Here is a 6,507-nt window from a genome sequence, read left to right on the forward strand (position 1 = left end):
GTTTTAATTTTCCCTCTTAATCACTCCTAAAATCACAATAGTGACCTAATTTTTGGTGATCAAAGGGGAGACCGAACTAGAGGAGTGGTTCAATCGACGATGATGATCGAAGGGAAGACCTAGTTTATTAGGACGGACAGAAGGGTTATAATTAGTTCAATGGCAGTTTCAACCCACCTTCAATCCTAGGTCACTAAAATGATTATCTTTGATTGAACAAGAATGTGTGATTGTTTATTTATGTTCTTCTTTTTCAGGCTTGCGTTGAATCAACAATCAAGCCCCTGAATTACAGGCCCCAACCACATGGGGAGTACATAAAACAATGCTAATCTATAATCTCAGGTAGTAATTTTCATTGATAATCATCAACTTTACCCAGTTTTGGACGTTTCTTGAAACTACGATGCGTGTAGGTGATTCCTCTTATACCTTTGATATAGAACCGGATCACACATTACGAATCTTGTTTGGTATTTGCGATTTTGTGGCTGAACTGACCAATATAAGTTTATTTTTTGGCAAGATTTAGTCATGCACTCTATATGTTTGATGAAATGTCTCAGTGGGATCTTTTTTTATACTGTTTCATGATAATTTCCCATTTACCATAAATTGCTGATAATGAAAATGTAAGGGCTACTTTATTTAGAACAAAGCTACAAATATTTTATTATGTTTTGATATTAGTATGATAATTCCCTATTCTATGTTCAATTTAACAAACTAGTGTTTGTTGTTTATTTAATGCTCTAACTAAGAAATATTTAATCATACATGTTTACGTTTGACATATTATAATGTATATGTTTGATAATTGTTATGATAGAGACCATTTAAGCGGGTTAGACTCCAAGAAATATTAGAGAGAGGAGATATGCTTTAAATTTTGTTTTTTTATAGTCAGAAGGGCATTGGTTTAAATATTGATTCGTATTTATGATGAAAATATTAAGATGATATATAATAAATGCACACATGTGAGTACAGTGGAATTGATAAAATGGGCTCTAATACCAGCTTGTTTTCAAAAGCATCAAATTTTAAAGATCAACTGGTTCATGGTGTCAGTTTTGCTTCTGCAGCTGTTAGGATCATTGAGATAACTCCTGGAATTTTGTAAGTTTTATATCTACGTGATCCGTGGCACTTTTGACGATTTCTAAACGTGGGTCATGTAGATAGTTTTAATATTTTTTGCTGATTATATATAGGTGGATCTCCTCCCTTTCAACCAACAGATTGAGAACGCTAAACTCTTTGGATCATATCACGAACAGTTTGGGTGCAACCGATGTGGCTCAGGTACCTTCTCGAAGCCATTTCTTTGTGAGAATGGGTAGCAATGACTACCTAAACAAGTACCTCATGCCATACTACCCCACCCGCAGCCAGTACTTGAGCAATTTGTGCAGTTAAGCAGGTTAATATAAACATCTTTGATCTATTATAATAAGCAATTCTACAGATTGTTCTTGCTCTTTTAGGCATTATTTTTTATGTTCTTTTAGCTTTTAATAAATAGTTTCTTTTATACAAAACGGGAGATAATCTTCTATAGCTTGATATACAAAGAAGGGAGAGACGCTAGTAAGTTTTGCTTTTAATAAATTTCCGTTGAATGTTGTTAATAGCGATACTAAATTTTGCTTTTAAAAAAAAAAATTGCTTATGCATTATAGTAACTATTATAGTTATTTTTTAATAAGTTCCATGCCTATGCACTTGCTGTTAAGTTTAGAATCCTTAATAACCAATCTGTATATATGTGCTTTGTTGCTTATGACATAGATATGTTATGGTTGCTACTTTACAATCTGCTAATCCCAATACATCAATTGAATAGATGTTATATGTTTTCATGTTTTGTGTTTGGTTTTTTTGCATTGGTTGGATTCTTTGCATGGTGGTCTTCTATAAATTTATTGGTTATTATTATCTTCTTTTTTAGTGTATCTTTTAACGTGTGAAGTTTAAAGATATATTCATTCCTAGTTATAGATTGTTTTTATATTCACATCTTATTGCTTAGCGGAAAGAAGAAACGAAAAGTTGATCCCTTAAATGTATTTATTAGTAGAACTTATAATTTCGCTTTCTTATTTAGTGGTATACTCTTATGTAAATGCATGATGGGATTTGATACTGACCTAAAGATTCATGAATTTATAATTTCTGGAGAATCTGGTTATCTTGCAATCTGAATTCATACCAGTGGGGGGGGGAGTTCTTAGGCTGAATTAGAGTAAGATGAGGTGTTCGCTCAAATAATTATGATGCCTGATTGCCTGAACTTAATGTGAGCTTACCTTATTTATGATTAATCCATCAGTTGTGTTATATAATAGCTTAAATGGTCATCTGGCTTTGTGATAGGACATGTAAAGGCAACCTCCAACACAGAAGCTAGAAGCCAAGGATCCTCCTAACTTCTCTATTGTATAAAGATCGTTGAACAAAGTTATGAAATCAACCAAATTTCTTCCAACAGAACATATGTACCATATACTTTGTTGTTACTTAGACCCGAACCTAATTAGAAATGAAAACTTTCTGTACAAGGGCAATTTTTATTTTAAAGGTTTTAAGACTCTGGGTGGCTTGTGACAAATTGCATATTTAAATCACATTTTCTCGACATATGCTCTTAAGTCAATCTCAGGTATGAGTTTTCATCATTAATTTAATGTCCACAATCTTATATTCTATGAGTAAAGTTATTACTGAACTTTAGGTTACGGTAGTCTCAAGAGAGACCTTTTGTTTATTTTTACCTTTCTAGATTGCAGAATATGTGTGGGCAAACTCAATATAGGATAAATGTTGTGTTTCAAGTTAGAATTACATAGTGCTTATGGAAACATCAAAGCGAGATTTGAAGTTGAAAAAACATGGTTGCTTGAAATACGAAAAGAAATTGAATAGGGTTGTTAAAGAAAAAAGCCTGAGCTAGAAGCTATGCGGAAAAAGGTTTGACAGTCAACGAGCAAATATTGAAGCTATGATGCGAATTATGGTGGACAGTCAACCTATTGGAGTAGTTTTTGGATGGTTTTTTTTTATGTTTAATCATTGTAATTGACAAAAACATTTTGATTGCATTGTTACTTTGAGTTTGGACATATGCTAAATTACGATATAAGATTATTTATTTTCTTTATGTTATTATAGTGTTGGTGTAATTGAAATATTATTGTATATTAATGGAAATTTTAATAATTCAAACAACGATGTTGTAGAGTTGCATTTGACTGTACAAAAATGTTGCAATGGTTGTAAACTGAATCTAAAAAAGTGTTACATTTGATGTAAAATGAGGTTACATTTGAGTGTTAAAAATGTTGCATTTAAAAGTAAAAAAGGTTACATTAGCATGTAAAAAAGGTTGCATCCTAAAAAGGTTGCATTTGAAATGTAAATGCAACACATTAAAAAAATTGCATTATCTAATAAAAAGGTTGCATTAGATCTAATGCAACTTCACATAATGCAGCTTTTGATAAAAGGTTGCATTAGGCCTATTGCAACCTTTTTAAGGTCTAATGCAACATTTTATCAGGGTTGCATTAGCTTCATTTTCTTGTAGTGATTTATAAGTTAAATGGGTTTTGTAGAAATAGGATGAACAAAAGAATTATGACTATCAAAAGTGGTGCTACGTGATTTCTATAAGATGATTCTGATAATAGTATGCATGCTTGACATAATGGAATTGAAATGTATGTTTATATTGGGCAAAAATAACAAGTTATGAACTTGATTTTAAATATGTAAAATTATACCCGTTAGGTGTTCGTTAAAATGCCTAAGTGAAAGATAAATGTTGAAAATCGAACAAAAACGCATGTTTGATTGATATGGCAAATTATGCGTTAAGACTCATAAAAAGGGTTCTAAATGGTTTATGGATTGAACTCTTTAGGGAAGAAAACCGGGTCTTCAAGCGGACAAGCCGGAGCGGACACACGCTTGAAGGGAACGCTTCAAAGGTACGTGACTTGTCGTCTCGTTACATTTATGTAGACAAACTTAGTTAAAATATGTTTAAGGTGGATATAGCGAAAATGTTTGAGTTGGTATGTCAATGAGGTGATGCAATTCACCCGACAACCAAATGGGTCAGATTAATGGTTAAAATAATAGTGATCAAAATAAAGACACCATTTGGTAAAAGTTATAACGGGTCGGACAATCTAAGAAAATGTCTTTTAAGTAGCAAAAACTCACGGTGCGAACCGGAGTTGGTTCAAAGGGCATGATGGTAATTATATACCATCAAACGTTGATAAATGGTCATGTCGACTAAACGGGTCAAATGGCGTGTTAATACCATTTGACAATAATAACTTACGACTACTTGTTGAGTTTTGTGATTACAGGAAATAACATATGTTGCGTTGCTTTAATTAGAAAATTTAAAGCAAAGGGTATGTAAACGGGTCAATGCTATGACCCGAACCAGGTACATATAGTTAGATTTATGGTTAAAAGTGGTATTTTGGTCAATTAATTAGTGGAAGTCATTCGTCGTAAAATGAGGGACTAAAATTGACCAAAAAGCCCTTGATGGGTAAATTGGGCAAACGACCCATATGGGTCATTTGGAAACTTGCATTAGGATTAAGAGATATAGGTAGATACCTTGAATGAGGAATTATGAAGTGTGAAAGGAAAAGAACGAGCTTTAGACTAAAATGCTTAATATTCTCTAAATGGGTCAAAATGGTTTTATGTGCATATGTATTTCATAAGAAAGCATGAACCTGAGCTAGAGGTCTTGAGTTAAATACAGTGACGTATGTATTTTGGTTGTTTAAGAAACAAGTTGGTGGTTTTGAATACAAACAGGTCAAAATGTTGAAATTGAATAATAAGTCGAATGCTTAAAAATTTAGAATTTTATTAGTTTGAATGCTAAATTTTAACTCCATACGATGGAGAATCAAATTACGGTCGCGTAGGAAAAAGAATCGTGTAAAACGGATCAATAACGAATAAGTTATGGTCGTTTCCGTAAAAACTGGAAGTGCTGGGAACATGCAGGTCCCAATTACGGACCTGCTGGAAAAGGGTCTCCCTCGCGCCACGCGAGGGAGCAATGTGGTGCCGGCGCGTGGCGCGACAGAGCACTGTTTTGGCGAAAATTTTTTATTTTAATCAGTTTTGCTTCACGAACTCGTTTAAACATGTTTTAAACTACGTATGACTAATTTAATTCATGTTTTATGAATTATAGGTATAACATATAGTACCGGAGGACGATCAAGCTCAACGAAGAACCGAACACGATCAAGAAATAAGCTTCCACACATTGTTACTTCGTTGTTTCAAACGACGAACTCATGTATATTATATTTTAATGTTTTTACACTTGTAAAAGTTTTAATAAACCCGTATTCTCATAAGTATGTGTAGTCACACATTTAATTGTCGATATTTATATGTAAATCTTAAAATGATAGTAAGGGTGTTACACAAATCGGTACACATGCTGACTTCTCATCAGACCTGCATATTAATCCTTGCTTATTAACTTAATTTTCATTAACATTAAACTTGAATAGTAAACACAAAACATAATTACATATTTACCCATCTAGAACATTTGGAGCCAACATTCCTAACCGTTCGAGAAATTAATCGAAAGCTCATTTTGTTGGATATCTGACACAACTAATCCTAATTGCCTCTAGCACACCCTATCACAAAACAAACAAAAAAGTTAAATATATCGTTACATTAGTGTAATTAATTATTAATCATGTTGGAGAAATGAAACTTACTCCACATCGTAATTGATTCAAAACATTGTCGTTTTCGAATATTCCCGGCTTCAAAACAGTATTAGGCTTTACGCATCTAATATAATGTGGCTCTGTTGTGCATAAAATTTCCATTAGAGATTGTAGTTGTTGCTGCATTTTTCGATCTCGATGAAGGATAAAAGTTCACAACATTAACAACAACCTAATATATCTGAATAAGAAGCGTAAAACTACAAAATAGATGAAATTGCAGAACATATAAACAAATCTCATCAGATTTAACAACTTAGTATATCTGAATAAGAAGCCAACTAATCCAATTATGTACACTAAACACCCAATCAAAATCAATTTGGTTTACTAATTTGTTTGTTTGAAAAGAGTGTCGGATTGAACCAACGAATTAATGCTAAATTACTTAACTTCTAAAACTTGACACTTTCAATTGCATGAAAACTTGATTGTTTGATTAAAACTATAATTAGAGAACAAGGTTCACATCCGGTTCGACAATTGCAAGACCTAGGGTTGCTACACGTTTTTAACTTGATTTAATTGAATTAGTTCATTAACGGTTTTAGAAACACGAGGCGCAGGTGCCAATTGTTGTCAACGTTCAAGACTGACCGCAATGCACTTCGTTATCTCAGACAAGTAAATCCTATCGAAAGATAAGGCATAATTGCACATATTCATTCCATAAAGTCAAATTTCATAACTCACTCGACAATTTATAGATTCA

The 6,507-nt window shown here is 32.8% G+C and overlaps 1 long non-coding RNA gene across 2 annotated transcripts; it reads left to right on the plus strand.

Annotated features, from left to right (window-relative positions):
- On the plus strand, nucleotides 1-3,115 carry LOC118491084. Of its 2 annotated transcripts, XR_004890316.1 has the most exons (6): nucleotides 1-189; nucleotides 258-345; nucleotides 1,086-1,119; nucleotides 1,215-1,423; nucleotides 2,377-2,662; nucleotides 2,783-3,115. It is a non-coding gene; the product is annotated as an uncharacterized LOC118491084 (long non-coding RNA). The 2 variants fall into 2 exon arrangements; XR_004890315.1 differs by having other exon boundaries at nucleotides 258-1,119.
- The last annotated feature ends 3,392 nt before the right edge of the window (nucleotides 3,116-6,507 follow it).

The sequence above is a fragment of the Helianthus annuus genome, chromosome 4, assembly GCF_002127325.2.
Source record: "Helianthus annuus cultivar XRQ/B chromosome 4, HanXRQr2.0-SUNRISE, whole genome shotgun sequence".
Classification (NCBI taxonomy): domain Eukaryota; kingdom Viridiplantae; phylum Streptophyta; class Magnoliopsida; order Asterales; family Asteraceae; genus Helianthus; species Helianthus annuus.